The sequence below is a fragment of the Hyaena hyaena genome, unplaced genomic scaffold (genome assembly GCF_003009895.1).
Source record: "Hyaena hyaena isolate Hyena2069 unplaced genomic scaffold, ASM300989v1 scaffold_371, whole genome shotgun sequence".
NCBI classification, from domain to species: Eukaryota; Metazoa; Chordata; class Mammalia; order Carnivora; family Hyaenidae; genus Hyaena; species Hyaena hyaena.
The window spans coordinates 1146458-1165331 of record NW_024081003.1 but is presented as its reverse complement, the minus strand read 5'-3'; the positions used below and the strand labels follow the sequence as shown (position 1 = coordinate 1165331).

Sequence of the window (18874 nt, the reverse complement as noted above, 5' to 3'; positions counted from 1 at the left end):
GTTTGGAGTGGCCTGGAACCATTTGTGTGATATTTTCTCAATTCTGCCCCTCATTTCACCCACATTGGATACGTATGGGCAGAGAAAGACAAGGCTGGATAAAGAACAGAAGCTAGCACTGCAGCCCTCCATGGGCTTGTATTCAAAATTTGCTCTTGGCACAGCACTGGAGAGTCTCAGTGATTACAGAGATCTGAGGGTAACAGATAGGATGTGGCAAAACCTACAGAGATGGTGTTCCTGTCTGTTCTGGGGAGGGCAGTGTGAGTCGAGAGAAAAGGTTTATTTGTTGAGACACTGTGAAATACCACTGAACAGGGTGTACTCACTCTGTGGGACACAATCCCTCCCCATCCCATTGGAGGAGTGGTTTTGTGTGACGGTCATTCAGAATCTCTAATGGGTATGTGTAGAGTGACAAAAATCCTCCCAGCATGTGCCTCTGCAATGCCCCCAGGTTTATTATAATAAGCTATTATAGAAAAACTTTCTGTGCTTCCTTACTAAAGTTGATAATACACACGCTTCTGATTACAGGGGTATTATTTTGAACATTAAATGTGGAAAGCATTTAAAAATAGAGAAAGCCTTATACAAACATAAGAATAATGCTGTGCAAAAGCAGAGCTTATATCTTGAGAGCTACTATAGTCTGGGACATATGATAGGTAATCATATAAACCAACCAGAGAAGGATATTTCACACTTACTCAGGACTTCCTCTGTGTCAGCTACTCTGCTCAGTGTTCTGCATGTATTAGCCCACTTAATCCTCACAATGATCTCATTAGATTGGCACCGCTATTTTGCAAGTGCAGTAGCTGACATTACAGAGGTCACATAGTGTTGCCCATGATTGTGCCCTGGTGAGCTACAGAGCTGGGACTGAAATGAGCAGGCTGACTTCAGAGCCCAGGACCCTAACCTCTATGCCACCCTGCCTCCTCAGTTGCCCCTTGTTGATCATCAGGCTCATGATGCCAGTTCATTTCCTAACCCTGAGAGTAATGTTACTTATTCAAAGTGGTCCTGGAAATTGCAAATTTATTCTCAAAATACCTACGAGAATAGCTGTGTAGAGCTGAACACATACAACTGTTGGGGTAGTAGAGGTAGGAAGAGGCAGACTTCCTTATGAAAAATTATTCACTAGAATTTCTCTCCACCTTTGTAACATAGCATCCTACTGTGGTAAGCTCCTATACTGTAAACCACAGGTATCTAAAGTCCCCAGGGGGCTTTTTTCTAATTGTACAAATATTGAAATAACAAAAAGTTTGGTTTGGTAAACAGCTACATGTATAATCTTGAAGGAGTCTAGGTAGTGGCCTTTCATACTTTCACCCCCAAAGCCTTTTCTCATTAGCCATTTATTTACATCTATGCAACCCATTAAGCAAATAGTTTTTGAAGGTTGACTATGTTTCCAGGCTCTCTTCTAGGCACTGAAGGGACAACAGCAAATGAAATGAATGGACATTTCTTTTCCTTGTGCAAGTACATTTAATTGTATGGAGACAAACAATTTTAAAATGTGGACCATTATACTATGCCAGAGAGTAAAATCCTGTGGACAAAAAAATAAGGGATGAATTCTGAAGGTAGATCTGCTGACTAGCTGGGTATGAGGTGTGAGAGGAGGACACGTGTCTAGGTTTTTGACCAGTAACCAGAAGAATTACTTACTTACTGAGGAAGACAAGACCATGAGAGGAGAGGGTAAAGGCCTCGGGTAAAGATCTTGGGTGTGGTTTGTGACATGTTGGAGGTGAGATACCTATTTGGTATCTGCCTTTAGTTTGGGTTTCCCCACAAGCAGACCCTGAGACAAGTATTTTGAGTGCAAGTATTATATTTGGGAGATAATCCCAGGAAACACTGGGAATTGGAGAAATGTAGGGAATTGGAAAAATGTGACAAATATAGGAAGGGCCCTATGTAGATTGTACTACCATGCTAGTTGATGCCAAAGATAAACAGAGCTGAGTCTTTATTATTTTTTTTTAATTTCTGAGAGAGAGAGAGAGAGAGAGCAGGGGAGGGTCAGAGAGAGAGGGAGATACAGAATCTGAAGCAGGCTACAGGCTCTCAGCTAGCTGTCAGCACAGAGCCTGATGCAGGGCTTGAGCCCATAAACCATGAGATCATGACCTGAGCCGAAGTCGAACGCTTAACTGACTGAGCCACCCGGCGCCCCATAAACGGAGCTGAGTCTCTGAAGAGCCCTGGGAAACAGAACATACCTCTATGCAGGGGCAAGAGGTCCCTAAGGTGAGGGAACTGGAGCATTTATCTATCAGCCTCCATTAGTCACTGGCTGAAGGGCACCCAACAAAGGGTTGACTCAGCTTCATACATGGGCCTCATACAGACTCTCACAGATGAGAAAGTCTTCTGGCAAAATCACAGATGTTTGCAATTAGAAGTCAGGCCAAAATGCACAGTTCTGAGAAAATATGGAGGGGGCAACAACATACAAATGGAGATTTGGAGTAGGCTATTGGATATATATGCCTGGATTTTCAGGGAGAGGTCCCAATGGAAATACAAATTTGGGAGCTATCAATATAATGACAGTTTTTTTTTTAAGCCATGAGATTGGATGGGATGACCAACGAAGAAAGGTAAATGGAAAAGGGCTGCATTTAAGGACTGAGCTCGGAGGTTTGCCAACACTTGCAAGTTGGAGAGAGGAGGATTGGCCAAGCGAATGAGAAAAGGTAGTTAACAAGGTAGGTTGAAAATCAGCAGAGAGGTGTCCTAACTGAAGACAGTGTCTCAAAGGCAGTGCTGCTCAAGCATTGAGGGAGATAGATGCCTGGCTGGAGAGGGAAAGAAGAGGAGGCTTGTGGAACAGCTCTTTAGGAGAGCTTGGTGGTGAGGGAGGACAGAGAAATGAGACAGAAGCTGGAAGAAGACAGGGACAAAAAGTGTTTATGAAAGGAGAAATTGCACATGGGAATGCTAATTGGAAGTACCCACAAAGGAGAGGAAAACTAACAGAAAGAGAAGGGAGAAATGATGGATTGAGGACCTAGAGCTGGCAAGAAAAGGATCTAGCACACATGTCAAGAGTATGGCCTTAGTTAGGAGTATGGACACTTAGGGGCAGAAGAGAAGACAATGTAGCAGCAGCAGATGAGTAGACGTGGTGGTAAAGACTCCCGAGTATAGTCATAAACGGACAGTGTTCATCTGGTCCTCCAGCTTAGAATCCCACTCCATGTAAGCTCTGAAATCCTCAGTCTCCAGAAGGAAATGTCTCTTTCCTGATGATAATGTTGCCCAATTCCCTCTTTGCATGTCTCTGTTTCCCAGTGGCAACACTGCCTTATGGGGCTGTCATTGAGTCAGTGAACTTTTGAGCTGGAAGGGCCCTAAGCAAAGGGTGTCTTGCATCTCCCTCGCTTGTGCAGTGTATGCAATCACTCTATAGCACTGGCAATAAGTGGCCAGTCAGTTTCATTTAGAAATCTTCTGGAGTGAGGAACACAAAGGCCCTTAAGTCTTATAAAAATTTTTTTCTTTTTTCTTTTTCCAGAGGTCTCATGTTGGCTTCCTACCCATATAATCCTTCCTATTCCCACAATTTCAGAATATTTTCCACACCACCAAACAATCCATCAACCATGATTACCTGACCATCAAAAGTGTAAGCTCAGTGAGAAGGAGGACTGTCTGTTGTGCTCACTGCTGGGTCCACAATTTTTAGAAGAGCACATAGGAAGTACTCCATAAATATTTGGTGAATACCAAAATGAGAGGCTTCCTGGTAACCTCTCAACAGAGGTAGGTATCTGCTATCCAGTAAACAACTCATACTCATATCCTCAGCTGCTTCCTAGCACCTTGATTTCCTCTTGGTTTAGCTTTTCACCCACTGTTACTGCCCACAGTGTTTCCTGCTTACTGAAGTAAAATAGTAAGCACTTGAACCAAGCCAGACCAACCAGACATTTTCTCCTTGACATATGAATCTTAAAAGACGGGACAACGGGTCTTAAGTATTGTTCAGCTTTATTCATTCCAGAGGAAGCATCCAGGGAGACCATGTAAGACAAAGGTTTCTCTATTTCCTGATTCCTGGGCCCTGCTTCCTGTCCACCACGCAAGCGTGGAATACCTGCCTATATCTGCTTTTCCTCTCTGCGCTTGTAAGAGGATATTATCTCCAAGGATTGTGGGTGGAAATTATACATAATTTTCTGGCTGGAACACTTAAATGCCAGGATGAGGCCCTCCAGGGCTTTCTTTCCCTGCTGCAGTGAACCATAAGTATTGGTAAGATGGTTTGAAATAACTCTGAGAGATGGGTTTTCACACCTCCCATGCCTGACATGTAGCATGGACAATAGACTGGATTCTCTGTGGTTTTCCCAAGGCTGTTTTTCCAGTCTTCTCCTAGAAGAGGGCTCAGATATCTTCCAGTAAGTTATCAATTGCTTAAGAAAGCCAACGCCAGTGCCAGTGTGTTGCATTGTGAAAGCTTCCATGTATCATTTCAGTCAAGATCAAGGGTAAAGTTCTGAAAAATTTCTACCAGGACCCTGTACTTTATCTACCTAATTTTGTTTCCAGATCCTTCTCTATCCTGATGTGCAAATTGATTCTTGCATTCTGGCTCTCCCCCCATGTCTAAATATTTGGCCTTGAGAAAGTGGTTTTTTTTCCTATCTGGTGTCTAATATCACACCCCTTTTCTCCTTTCAGTCACAGACAGGGATGCTCGGACGCTGTTCTACCATCACCACCTGTTTGTTATGTAAGACTCAGCCAAATCACAGAACCACCTCCCTCTCCCTGACCATCCTGCTGACACTGTTCAAGGGTTTATATGAACAGGTAGAGGTAGATGCCTTCATTGCCTTCACTCTCACATTAAAAAGTAAGTTTCATCAGGGCAGAGACAGAATGTATTTATTTTTATCTGAGCATAACAGTTTTCATACAAATATTCATGGAACGGGAGGGGGAAAGGGAGATTTAACTATGGGGTTAATGGAATGTGAGATGTCAGATCATGCCCTCGCTCACCTCTGTGCACATCCTTTAATAGATGTTCACGGGTGCCCATATTCAGTGCAGGCAATGGGTTTAGTAAATAAATATTTAGGGGGATTGTCCTCTCTTCTTTAGGAGTCCTAGGGAGGGGGCGAATAATTTTCTCTTAGGTAGGATAGCAAGCTCTATTTTTTGTTTGTTTTTCTAAGTGGTAGATATGATACATATTAGTATGTAAATTTAGAACAGCGGAAGGTTGGTATATGCTGCCTTATACAAAACCTTTTTTTTTTTTTTTGGTACTGACTCCCACATTCTACTAATCTTTTTTTTCTTCTCCACATAGTGAAGCAAAACAGTCCATAAGGACTACACAATCTTCTAGATCCAGAGTCCCTAATGGTCCCCTTTAAAGTTCCAGAAAAGAATAGGGGTAAGGACACAGGGAGAGCCTTGAGATTTCTTGGAAGGAAAAGAAAAGCTCAAAGGTGGTGCTGCCTTAATTCAGAGTCTCCTAGCTCTTCCAGGCCTCTTTCCTTTTGTTTGATGTCTTTTTAAATCTAAAGAGCATCATAGGATAAAGGCTAAAAGGTGACCTTGGCCCCACAGCTCTCTAATCTGGCTAATCGTCAAAATCACCTGGTCAAATTTTAAGACTATCAACTCTCCAGGACCACCTGGTGGGCACTCTGTTCTAGTGTGCCTAGTAAATGGTACTGTTAAGGCATCTCTCAGGAAAGCTGGATCTTCAGTCAGGTTTGCAAAGAACTACTTTAGAGTCCAATGATTTATTTTCAGGAAGGTGTGTGTACATTAAAGGGTGATGAATTTGGTTATTTTTAAAATACATTTAAACAATTAAGTCAAATCTTTGGTGAATCATCTCTTTAAAAACAATTCTTTCTAAAAAGCGTGCAATAAAGGGAAATGAGAGGTATAGGCTTCCAATTATGGAATGAGTAAGTCAGAGGGATGAAAGGTACAGTATAGGGAATATAGTCAATGATAGTGTAACAGTATTGTACACTCCTGGTGAGCATAGCATAAGATAGAGTTATCATGTGACTATGTCGGACACCTAAAATTAATGTGGTGCTGTGTGCTAACTACACATCAATTAAAAATAAACAAAAGGTGTATCATCATCATTAAATCTGTTTTATCTATTCAAATTTAGGCTAAATTTGTTTAAAGTAGATACTGCCAAGATAAGAAACTCAAGTCTGTTCAGCTGTGATACTTCCTGGAGACAATTGATGAAACAATGTAAGATTCATTAATACAATAAGAAAAGGCTCCATGACATTTTGAATCCCATAATATCTCTTCTGTAGCCTTAGGTAGGCTTATGAAATTAATTATAAAGCAGTATTAATTTTAGATCATGAGATAAAGATGGAGTTAAAAGTATTATTGCTAATGAAAGGATATTAAATGTGGGCAAAGATTTGTCAGTAAATGTTCATTGCAACATAACTCACAATAAGGAACAATAGAAGCAATGTCTAACAATAGTGGTTAAATAAAAGAACTATATCCCCGTGATGGAATATGTCGTCGGCGTTAAATTGGTTATTTCCAAAAATGAGAAGAATTACTTCCATAGGTTTTGTAAAAGTTAAAATGTCAACAGAGGAAAATCCCACTATAAATTTAAACCAGGCTCATAAAAAAAACCCTACAACAACAAAACCCAAAAAACCCAAACAAACAAACAACAACAAAAAACAAAGTCACTGTTACTGACATACAGGGTCATTCATCAATCTTGCTCGTGATTCAAATCTGTTTTCTGCTGACCTCTCTTCCACTGTGAACCCACACACGTCACTCTTTTTGATAAACACATTAACCTGTCTTTTCAGAAGATTTAAAAAATAAAGTTCATATTCTAAATTAAAGTATACTGTTTTATCACAACTAGAAATCAACTAAAACTCAAGGGTGACCTGATTTCATTCAGATATGAATATTAAACGCACCTTACTTCTTGCAGGGAAACCCTTTTAAAGATAGTGAATCAAAAAAAGGAGAAAGAAATGGGCTCATCTCCCCCTTCATCTCAGATAGGGTCACTACCTTCTTCCTTTGTAAACTACACATTCAGCCCCTTAATAACTCATTTGAACAATTCACAGCATCAGGAAATTTATCCATGTAGGTAACTCAATTTCTTTCTGTTGCAGCCTAAGCTCATTTTCTATTGTGCTAAGCTCAGCATAAATTGACATCAACTAGTTACCATTCCTTTCATGATTAAAACTAATTAAGACACTCCTCCATCTCTGCCATTATAAGCACATGCAAATGGCCCTGTTTCCTTAATGTTCTGCTCCTAAATTGAAAAAAGTGTAAAGAAGCAATTCAGGGCTTTATTCAGAATGACTAGGGATTTCCTATTGTAGACATATGCAGCTTAATTATGTGCAAAATACTTTAATACAATGTGGACAGAAAATGGCACAGTGCTTTTCCTGTAAAAATTTACCCTAAATACATATTCACTTAATTCAAGTATGAATCTTGCAAAGGCTGTGTCTGCAGATGTTGGCTCACCACTCCGATACGAGCATCCAGTGCATGGAGTACGTGTTCTCTCTTCCAACTTTTAGAATGATATTTACCAATTTTGCAGTCACCTCATAGTTGGCCCAGCGAAAGGAACACATGGAGGGGGAACAGAAGGGAAGGGCAAGGCCGCTTAAAGTGGCAACTGTCAGTATTGCCACATTTGCTTGGCAGTAGCTACCAAGAGGGGGAAAAAGGAACACAGGCAGACACCCAGGAAAGAACAAGATAAAAGCACGCTTTTTAAAATTCTAAGACATATCTAATAAGGCATCATTCTATTTTGATAATTGCCTTCTGCAACAACGAGTCTGAGGGCTGTTGGCTGCATGCTGTCTCTGGGGTTTCTGAAAATGCCATTTAATTTCAACCCTTCTGAGAATCAGTGCTTCAAGATAGTATCAGAGGAATCAGTGAACTGTGAAGAGTGATTACAACACAAAGAGAATGGATCTGTTGGGAGGATAAAGAGAAATAAGAATAAACCATACCATTCCAGTGTTGTAACTCTGAGCAAATTTTAGGCTTCTTTGGCAGGGTCTGTTTTAAAGTATGTACATACATATATACTCCTTTCAGGAGTTGAGGTATAAAACATTATAACTAGAGATTTTTAAAGGCTTTTTATTCTTTTAATTCTGATAAAGAACCCTAAAATGGGTCATGTGGATCTACATCTGCGGTCCCCAAATCTCCATAGGGTATATAAAGTAAATTTTCTCTTCTTTTCTACCAAACAAGACACAGATGTTTTGCTATTCCGAATCATAGATACTATTTAATTTCTAATTATGTTACTCTGTTCTTTATTTCCATCAGCTGTCCACTAATGATGTGTAATATATATTGTTTAGCTGTGTTTTGTTTCATTTCCTTAGCTCAGTGCTCCCTGGAATTTTGAAAAAGCAGAAATTAACACTAACCTAGAAAAGGTTATAAAGCAGATGATAGCAATTAGGTTAATTTCTCTTCGTATTCATAGCTCTTACACAATGTTTGCAGTCATGGAGATGCTGGATACCAATTATCCTGTATTTTGTCACCTAATAAAGATTTTTACCAACACTCAACACAATCTACATGGCTTCATAAATTTAGTTTGAGCACATTAATAATTTTTGTAAACTGTTTAACTTTAAAATGTATGATGGGGAAAAGATTTCCCTTGATTAAAAATGATCTATATAAGACAGCATCTCAAAGCCACTAGAATTCTCCTTTTCCCCTCTACTTCACAAAGTTATGTACTCACGTAGTTAAAGTTTTCATTCTTAGCAATCCTGTTTCCCCTGGCTTCCGTAAATACACACTAGCTAGCGGAGTTCAAAAAGTAAAGTGAGGTGGCCAGTTCACGCAGGTGGTGGAAACGGAAAGACTCTGACTCCTTCCTTGGCAAGTTCTCTAATGGGTCTGTAAGTTGCTGGTCCAGGGCCTCCCCGGCTCCAGGAGGTGCTAAGGAAAGTAATGACCTCGCCAAACTTTGCGCAAGTTCTTAATGTCACATAGTGGATTTCAGAAGTCTGCTGTGATCTAGTAAAATGCTTCTGGTCTAACTTAACTAGGGAAAATGAAAAACGCTTTATCTTAAAAATCAAAACAGGACCAAGGTCTGTCCCTTTCGACTGATAAAAATATGGACAAGTTAGCATTTTATGATGATAGAAATAATCATCTAAGGTTTTTTATTTATTAACATGGACTCCATGGGTCAAAGTCAGGATATTAATGACCCCCAAAAAGTATGTGTCTATTAGATATAGATGTTTATCTAGGAGTAGAAAGTATCACTTTCATCAGATTTGGAGATCTGAAACAGTGGCCTTATATGGCTTTAAATTCTTACTGTTAATGTCACTTCCAAGGAGACACCTAGATATTTATTAAAGCTAAAGTTCTGGAGACTTCATGTCACCTTGAGGAAAGGGAACATTTGGAAAGGGATGTGTGTATGTTTGTCTGAGGGTCGTTAAGGAAAAAGAGCACATTCCAAAGCATAAGATATTTCCCAACTCAGCAGTAGGGGTCCCTGGACACCCAGGATCAGGCAGGTTTTGGGTATCAGGGGAAGTAAGCGCTACAAATATGAATCTTAAAGACAAACGTGTCTACTTTACATTCAGCCTCTAACCAACTGCAAAAAAGAAAACATTTGTTTTCTCAAAGGAATAATGCTATTGTAGGAATAGTACATACATATACACATAAACAATTTCTGCCTAGAAGGGGAATTTTTTGGTAGAAGTTCAAAAAATATACTGTGATAGCAGCACAAAAAAAGGAGTTTTTGTTTTCTCTTTTTTATTCTCATTATTTTTTTGTGTCAAGGTTTCTTTAAAGGAGTTTTTGTTTTTTCAAAGCATAATGCTAATGTGGGGTAAGCCCAAATGTATATATACACACACAAATTCTACAATTACATACATACATACTCTACAGAACAAATTGTTTCCTTATAGGGGAGGGTGTATTTTTGGTAGCACTTAACTTGAAAGTTGTTCTCTTCCAGGTTCTAGCCCCTGCCAATTACAAAAGTCAGACTTGGCCCATTTCTCTTTGGCACAGAGAATGAGGAAAGTCGGCCCATCTAAATTCCAGCCTTTACAAACAGCTATAGGATAGCAACTAACGCAGAGTCAAACTATATAAATGGAGACAATGAGGACAGTTCCTGGAACTTTGACTTTTGAGCAATTGTGGTTGGAGTGATCAGAAGTTTAATGAACCCAGAAGCCTTGATTCAGAAACTTACCAGCATGAAATAAACAGGTATAAGACATCATCTATATGATCATTACCATTTATTTCTTGAGGTAGTATTCTAAGTTTTGTATGAGTTTTCACCCATTCAACCCTTATAAAAATCTTACGCAGTAGGTTCTATTATTATCCCTAATTTACAGGTGGGGCAAATAGAGCACAGAGAGGTTGAGACATTTGCCCCAAGCTGCACAGCTACCTCTTGGGGGCAGAGATATAATGTAAAAACTGAGAATATTTTAAATCTAATTGGGGGGGGAAGAGGGCAACCTGGGGACAGAGCTATGAGAAAGTCACATGGAGCAGATTGGGAAGTAAGGCTGTTACCAGGGTGAGGTTGCCAAAAAGTGAGGTTAAGAAGGGAGGGAGAGGTACTGAGGAGGGGATCCTGGGATGACCCAGGCTTAATTTAGATTAGAAGAGAACTGGGCATATTGGCAGGGCACTGTGAAAGAACTTAGGAGGAAATTTTAAAATGTGAGCATGAGAGGGAACCCTTGAAAACCCAGAATCTCACTTTCTCATAATGTATCCGCTGAGTCAATAAATTACAGTAGCTGATAGTTCACAATGGAGAACATGAAGTATAAGACCAATATACAGTCCCACTAATGCATTGTCCTGAAGGAATATGTTTACTTCTGTGAGGATATAAACACACATATACATACAAGATGGTGCAATACCAAGGTGGGGACAGTTATCTCTGGTTTGGTGAGACTTGGGGACATTTTTATGTTCTTTTTGCTTATTTACATTTTCCAAGATTAACATAATTTAAGGGAAAAAAGTAACATTGAATTATTTAAACTTTTAAAAAAATTTGTTTAAGACATTGTAAAAGAACAACTTGCCTATCTATTGATACCAGCTGATGCTCTTGACCCCACAGCTCAGGCCCAGCTGCAGCCCTGGAAATTGGCTGAGAGCACTTCCAAAGTGCAAACCATGTGTTCAGTGAGAAAAGTACTCAATGCTGAGACAAAGAAAAGTAATCCTTCCTTGGACCAGTTTGCCACACATCAGGTAGACGGTGATGGCTCCTGGATGAAGCCCTGACCCTGGAGTCCACTGGCCCTTCCTCTTGGTTTCTAGGAACACACTTCACAAGGCCAAAGAAAGGGATTGCTGCTCAGTGGCCTTTCTTAAGAGAAAGCCTCTACAAACCATGAGAGACTCTTGAATGCTGAGAACAAACTGAGGACTGATGGATGTGGGGGGGAGGGGGGAGATGGGCATGGAGGAGGGCACTTGTGGGGATGAGCACTGGGTGTTATATGGAAACCAACTTGACAATAAACTATTTTAAAACAAACAAACAAACAAAAAATAAAAGAGAGGAAGCCTCTAAAACTAGTTGAAGAGAAACAGTTTGTCTTGCCAAAGATGAAAATATCCCATGAGGGCTCTCAGGGAAGGTAGTGGGGCAGTTGTGGGGACATGACAGATGGCTTCATCATGTGAGTTGGACTTTCCTTTGATGATGAAACAGTAAGACAACAATGAACTCTAAAGTCCATAAGTCTAGATGATCAAATAAATATAAAATTCTCATTCCCACCCCCTGCCCCATGCTTTCTATATTCTCTCCTACTGCTCATGGTATTTCATATCTTCTATCAAGTCTTTTCTTGGTTGCCCCATCTTGCTCCATTCTGTTTTCTGAATGCTCTGTTCTTGTCAAACACTACATTCTCCTCTTCATACACAACACAGTCTATTTTCCTCCAAACACCACATTTTCCCACCATTTCCTTTCCTTTTTCAAATCCAAGTTCATACTTCCAATCACAGCATTTTCTTTTATTGGGTCTCACTGAATATTTTCCCCGTTAAAGTCCATGTTTCTCCTCTGGCTGCATAATCTCTTAAGCTTTTCCTCATTTGTGTTCTTTGTCTGCTTTTCTTTTACTTGGTGACATCATACTTGGCAAACATGAAACTTTCTGTAAACCAAAGGACTTGCTTCAGTTCAACAGATAGCTATAGAGTATAGACATGATCTTGGAGATATAATAGGCTCAGTTCCAGACCACCACAATGAAGTAATTTCACAATAAAGTATGTCAAATGAATTTTTGGTTTCCCAATGCATGTAAAAGTTATGTTTACACTATACTGTTGCCCATTAAGTCTGCAATAACATTATATTTTAAAAAACCAATGTGTATAATACCTTAACTTAAAAACACTTTATCGCTAAAAAAAAAAAAATGCTAATCATCATCTGAGCTTTCAGTGAGTTGTAATCCTTTTGCTGATGAAAGATCTTGCTTCAATGTTGATAGCTGCTTACTGATGAGGGTGCTGGTTTCTGAAGGCTGGGATGGCTATGGCAATTTCTTAAACTAGGATAACAATGATGTTTCTTATATCAGTTGACTCTTCCTTTCATGATTTCTCTGTAGCATATGATGCTATTTGATAGCATTTTACCCACAGCAGAATTTCTTTCAAAATTAAAGTATGGGGTGTCTGGGTGGCTTAGTCGGTTAAACATCTCACTCTTTCTTTCTTTTTTTTTTTAATTTTTTTTAATGTTTTATTTATTTCTAGGAGAGAGAGAGAGAGACAGCGTGAGCAGGGGAGGGTCAGAGAGAGAGGGAGTCACAGACTCTGAAATAGGCTCCAGGCTCTGAGCTGGCAGTCAGCACAGAGCCCGACTCAGGGCTCAAACCCACGAACCGCGAGATCATGACCTAAGCGAAAGTCGGACGCTTAACCGACTAAGCCACCCAGGCGCCCCTCTCACTCTTCCTTTCAGCTCGGGTCATGATCTCACGGTTTGTGAGTTTGAGCCCCACATCAGGCTTTGCACTGAGCCTGCTTGGGATCCTCGGTCTCCTTGTCTCTCTGCCCCTCGTGCAAATACATGCATTCTTTCTCCCCCCAAAATAAATAAATAAACATTTAAAAAATTTATTAAATTGGACAAAATCCTCTCAAGCCCTACTGCTTTATCAACTAAATTTACGTAATATTCTAAATCCTATATTGTTATTCCAACCATATTCATAGCATTTTCACTAGGAGTAGATTTCATCTCAAAAAAACACTTTCTTTGCTCGTCAATAAGAAGCAACTCCTCCTCCATTCGGGTTTTATCATGGGATTGCAGCAATTCAGTCCCATCTTCAGGCTCCTCTTCTCATTCTCGTTCTCCTGCTGTTTCCACCACTTCTGCAGTGACTTCTTCCACTGGAGTCTTGAACCCCTCAGAGTCCTCCACGAGGGCTGGAATCTTCTTCCAAACTCCTGTTCATTTTGATATTTTTATCTTTTTCAATGATTCAAATTTTTTAAAAAAATGTTTTAAGTAAACTCCATATCACACATGGGGCTCAAACTCACACTGCAAGACCAAGAGTTGCATGCTTTACAGGCTGAGCCAGCTAGGCATCTAGAATGGTGAATCCTTTCCAGTAGGTTTTCTATTTACTTTGCCCAGATCCATCAGGGGAATTGCTATTTATGGCAGCTATAGTCTTATGAAATATATTTCTTTAAATAATACAACTTGCAAGTTTGTATTTGACCCAGGGCTGCAGAATGGATGTTGTGTTAGCAGGCACAAAAACATTAATCTCATATATTTCCATCAGAGCTCTTGGGTAACCAGGCACATTGTCAATGAGTAGTTATATTTTAAAATAAATTTTTTTTCTGAGCAGTTAGGTGTCAACAGTGGGCTTAAAATATTCACTAAACCATGCTGTAAACAGATGTGTTGTCATCTGGCTTTGTTGTTCCATTTACGGAGAACAGGCATAGGAGATTTAGCATCATTTTTAAGGGCCCTAGGACTTTTGGAATAGTCAATGGGCAATGGCTCCAGCTTCAAGTCACCATCTGTGTGAGCGCCCAACAAGAGTCAGCCTGTCTTTTGAAGCTTTGAGACCAGGCATTGACTTCTCCTCTCTAGCTATGAAAGTCCTAGCATCATCTTCACATACATTGAAAATCTAGGAGTACCTGGGTGGCTCAGTCGGTTAAGCATATACACTGAAAATCTGTTTAGTGTAGCCACCTTCACTAATGATCTTAGCTAGATCTTCTACATAGCTTGCTGCGGCTTCTACACCAGCACTTGCTACCACACCTTGTGTATTATAAGACGGACATGGCTTCTTCCCTTAAGTCTCATAAACAAACCTCTGCTAACTTCAAACTCTTATTCTGCAACTTCCTCACCTCTCTCAGCCTTCAGAGAAGTGAAGAGAGTTAGGACCTTGCTCTGGAATAGATTTTGGCTTAAGGAATGAAATGCTGTAATTGGTTTGATTTTCTATCTGGACCACCCAAACTTTCTCCAGATCAGTAATAAGACTGTTTTGCTTTCTTATCATCTGTATGTTCACTGGAGTAGCACTTTTAATTTTCTTCAAGATATTTTCCTTTGCATTCACAACTTGGCTAACTGACACAAGAGGCCTGGCTTTTGGCCTATGCTGGCTTCCGACACACCTTTTTCACTAAGCTCTATCATTTCTAGCTTTTGATTTAAAATGAGAGACATGTGACTCTTCCTTTCACTTCAACACTTCGAGGCCATTGTAGTGTTATTTATTGGCCTAATTTCAATATTGTTGTGTCTCAAATAACAGGGAATCCTGAGGAGAGGGAGAGAGATGAAGAAATGGCCTATTGGTGGAATAGTTAGAACACACACAACACTGAAGTCTGCCATCCCAAATAGGTGTGGTCCATGGTGCCCCAAAACAATTACAGTGGCAATAAAGATCACTGACCACAGACATAGATATAATAATGAAAAAGTCTGAAATCCTGCAAGAATTACCAAATTGTGAATAGAGACAAAGGTGAGCAAATGCTGCTGGAGAACTGACACCAGTAGACTTGCTTGATGCAGGTTACCACTAACCTTCAATTTGTAAAATGCAGTATCTGTGAAGTGCAGTAGAGCAAAGCACAGGAAAACTAGGTACTCCTGCACCTCATATATTTTAGGCATACCTAAGGAATACCAAAAGTGAATAAAGGATTGTATTCTCTCTTTTCACAGAATTATGGACATAGGTTAATGAGTAATTCCCATGCATCCTGGTAAGCGCTGTGACAGAAACACATATTCCTGAGGTGGTATAACAGCTAAAAGCAGATTGCACGTAACTGTCAATAAAGTAGCATGGATTTAGCCCCTTACCTGCTTTTATATTTAACTTTTTGTACAAGATTTTGTCTAGTCCCATTTGTCAACCTCAGTGCCATAGTTCAAAAATGCCATGAACTGTTGCTGTGAACTGGTAGGAGAAAGGCTGATGCCTGACCTCTTTACCTGCATATTGAGGTCTGTGCACTTGTTCCTTTGTTCTCTCTCATTTCTGATTTTTTCCTGAATCTTGGGAACAATTTCTCTGCAGTTCAGTGAAGTGTGAAAGAGAGCACTGACTGACAAAGTATGATCACATATAATTGACTAGTATGATGAATGGACAGCAGGCTATAATAAACCTTCACCCACCCGGGAAGCTTACAAAAGGTACTCAGGTCAACTCAGTACTTTGGCCAATTTGAGACCAGTGCTTCTCAATATTTGTCTGCATCAGCATCACCAGGAAAGCTTTGAGAAAATAGATTCCTGGGCACCTGTCTCAGGTTTTGATTCAGGTTTGAGTTGAAGTATGTGCGTTTCTAACAAGTGCCCATATGACACCAATGTGGCTGATCCAGGGAGCACACTTAGAGAAGTAATTTTAAAAGAAAAATATACAATAAACTCACTTTTCTTTTTTCTTAATATGTGTAGATCTGTTTTTTTAAGGGTTATATGCTTTTGCGAGAGAGTGAGTGGGGGGCGGCAGAGAGAGAGGGAGACAGAGAATCCTAAGGAGGCTTCATGCTGTCAGCACAGAGCCCCCGTGTATGGCTTGAACTCAGGAGCCATGATATCATGACTTGAGCTGAAATCAAAAGTTGGGTGCTTAACCAACTGAGCCACCCAGGTGCTCCAATAAACTCACTTTTCAAACTGAAGAGCATATCGAATCTTTTTGTTATTGTTGTCATGTAATGTCAATGGTATCAGGGCATATCTATGATATGTCAACATGTTCCAAGCAATGGGAGTACAATGGTATTTTCCCAGCTCTGGTGGGGTCTACTGACAGCTAGTTTCATTTTCTACTATGATGAAGTCATAATATAGAGAAGACTGGGCTGAAAGTTCTCTATTCTTTGGTAAAATCTTTATGTTGCTTTTCTAAATACATCCCTGATATAGGCTTGCTGCTGACTCACTTTAGAAAACTTCTCCCCATAGACATTTAATATTTAAAACAATTTTTAAATTTATTTATTCTTTTTAAAAATTTTTTAATGTTTGTTTTTGAGAGAGACAGAGAGAGCATGAGTGGGGAGGGGCAGATAAAGAGGGAGATACAGAATCTGAAGCAGGCTCCAGGCTCTGAGCTTCTGAGTTGTCAGCACAGAGCCTGATGCAGGGCTCGAACTCATGAACCATGAGATCATGCCCTGCTCAAACTCCTGAACCATGAGATCATGCCCTGAGCTGAGGTTGGACGCTTAACCAACTGAGCCACTGAGGCGCCCTAAGCTTATTTATTCTGACAGCACAGAGCTTGATGTGGGGCTCGATCTCATGAACTCTGAGATCATGACATGAATGGAAATCAAAAGTCAGAGGCTTTACCAACTGAGCCATTTAAGCCCCTCTCTATAGAAGTTTACTGTAGAAAAATTTGAGGATTCTGTTTGGTATTTATCTCCAAATACATGGCAGTTGTATTTAAGTACGAAGCCACTGAATCTGGGAGATCCAAAGCTTCACAGATGTTTGGTGACTTTCCAAAGAGAAAATCAGTATATACTCCAAGAGCAGAGTGAAACAGAATTGTGTGCTTGTTTCTTTTCTTTGTTAGTATAAAAATAGATTTTTGTCTATTTGCTAGAAAAAAAATTCTAGCATGATTAAAAGGTTCAGACATTAAGTGGTACATTTTGAAAGTGCTGCATAGCTGCATGGCTTCCATTAACATCTGTGGGAGTTAAATCCTCCGCATTGGTATGAAAATGTAATCTACTCAGAGGCCAAGAATATTTCTAGGCTGTGGAATAAAATGAAAACAAATCAGAGGAATAAAAACCTCAGTGAGCCTTCTATGAATCCCACTACATCTCTCTTAGGAAGGAGAGACCACCAATGACCTCTGCCTGCACATGTTAATGGGAATTCCTCAGCAGCCACACATAGGTTACAAATGTGTCACCATCTCACATTCACATACTTATTTGAATACAACCCTCTCATGTGGTATTTGCACAATTCTCCCTGTCACTTAAAGCAGGGACGCACATTTCAACTGGGCAGGCCATATGCATCAAAGAAAGAAAAAATCAGGCAGACCCAGTTTACATTCCAGCTTTATCACTTAAGGGCCATGGGCTTTTCAGCAAGAAGCAGAACATTTTCTTCTACAAAAGCCACAGCACAATATTTATCCTATACAGTTTTTGAAACTATTAAATGAAATAACCAAACTCAGAGAAGCTCTTCCGCCTTGTCCAAACAACTGTCCCCTTCCAGGGCACAGTGGAGACCTTTGGGGGCAGGGAAGAGGAGCAATAAAATACTAGGTGTCTTAGTAGTGGTGACAGCAGTAGCGGTACTAGTTAAAATTCCACATGAACTCATTGTTGGCCCGCTCAATGCTAACAAACACTAGGACTGTGCAAATTGGGAGGATTTACTCTTTGTTCAAGAAAATGTACTAATAATGAACTATACATATCTAGGGGCGCCTGGGTGGCTCAGTCAGTTAAGTGTCCAACTACTGATTTCTGCTCAAGTCATGATCTCACAGTTCCTGAGTCTGCTTGAGACCCACATTGTGCTCGGCACTGACAGCATGGAGCCTGCTTGGGATTCTCTCTCTTTCCTCTCTCTCTGCCACTCCCCTGAGTGTGAGCACACACGCACGTGCTCTCTCCCTCTCTCTCTCTAAAAAATAAATAAATAAACATTAAAAAAAGAATTCTACATATCTATGATGACAAGGGGGTTGATTTCTTCTGGAGCCATGAAATTCATACCTCGTATGATAATAAGCTGCAGTCCCCGCTGAACATTTTGCATACTTATTTAATTCTCACTGGCAAAGTCCACATGGAGGTACTGTTATTATTGTTTTGTTTTACAGATCAGGGAGGAGACTGTAGAGGTAATAGTTAAAATGGAAGCAGTATTGAAGCCACCAGCACTGACTAAGCTTCTAGGGCATGCAAACCCTGCTCCATGCACTTCATGTGCAATATTTCATTTTATCCTCACAACAGTCCAATAGATTCTATTGTTATCCCATCTTACTGACAAGAAAACCAAGGCTTACGAGGTTACAAAATTTACACAAAACTTTAAAATGAGCAAACTTGTAGACCTGGGACTCAAATTCAGGGTTATTTAGAACAGAAATTATAAATCATTCTTCTATTTTATCCTGTCTGCCTCTTATCCCTTCTAGCATCTATTCAAAATCACTCCAAACATGACCTCTTCCTTAGTCAGGAACTC

General features: G+C 40.0%; 1 protein-coding gene and 1 long non-coding RNA gene across 4 annotated transcripts in view; one reads left to right on the top strand and one right to left on the bottom strand.

Annotated features, from left to right (window-relative positions):
- ANK3 (ankyrin 3) overlaps positions 1 to 18874 on the bottom strand; it is a 341189-nt gene that overhangs the window by 273196 nt on the left and 49119 nt on the right. The gene's annotated exons all lie outside the window — the stretch shown is intronic.
- On the top strand, positions 4772 to 11522 carry LOC120244137. The gene is made up of 3 exons (XR_005531473.1): positions 4772 to 4885; positions 10076 to 10335; positions 11219 to 11522. It is a non-coding gene; the product is annotated as an uncharacterized LOC120244137 (long non-coding RNA).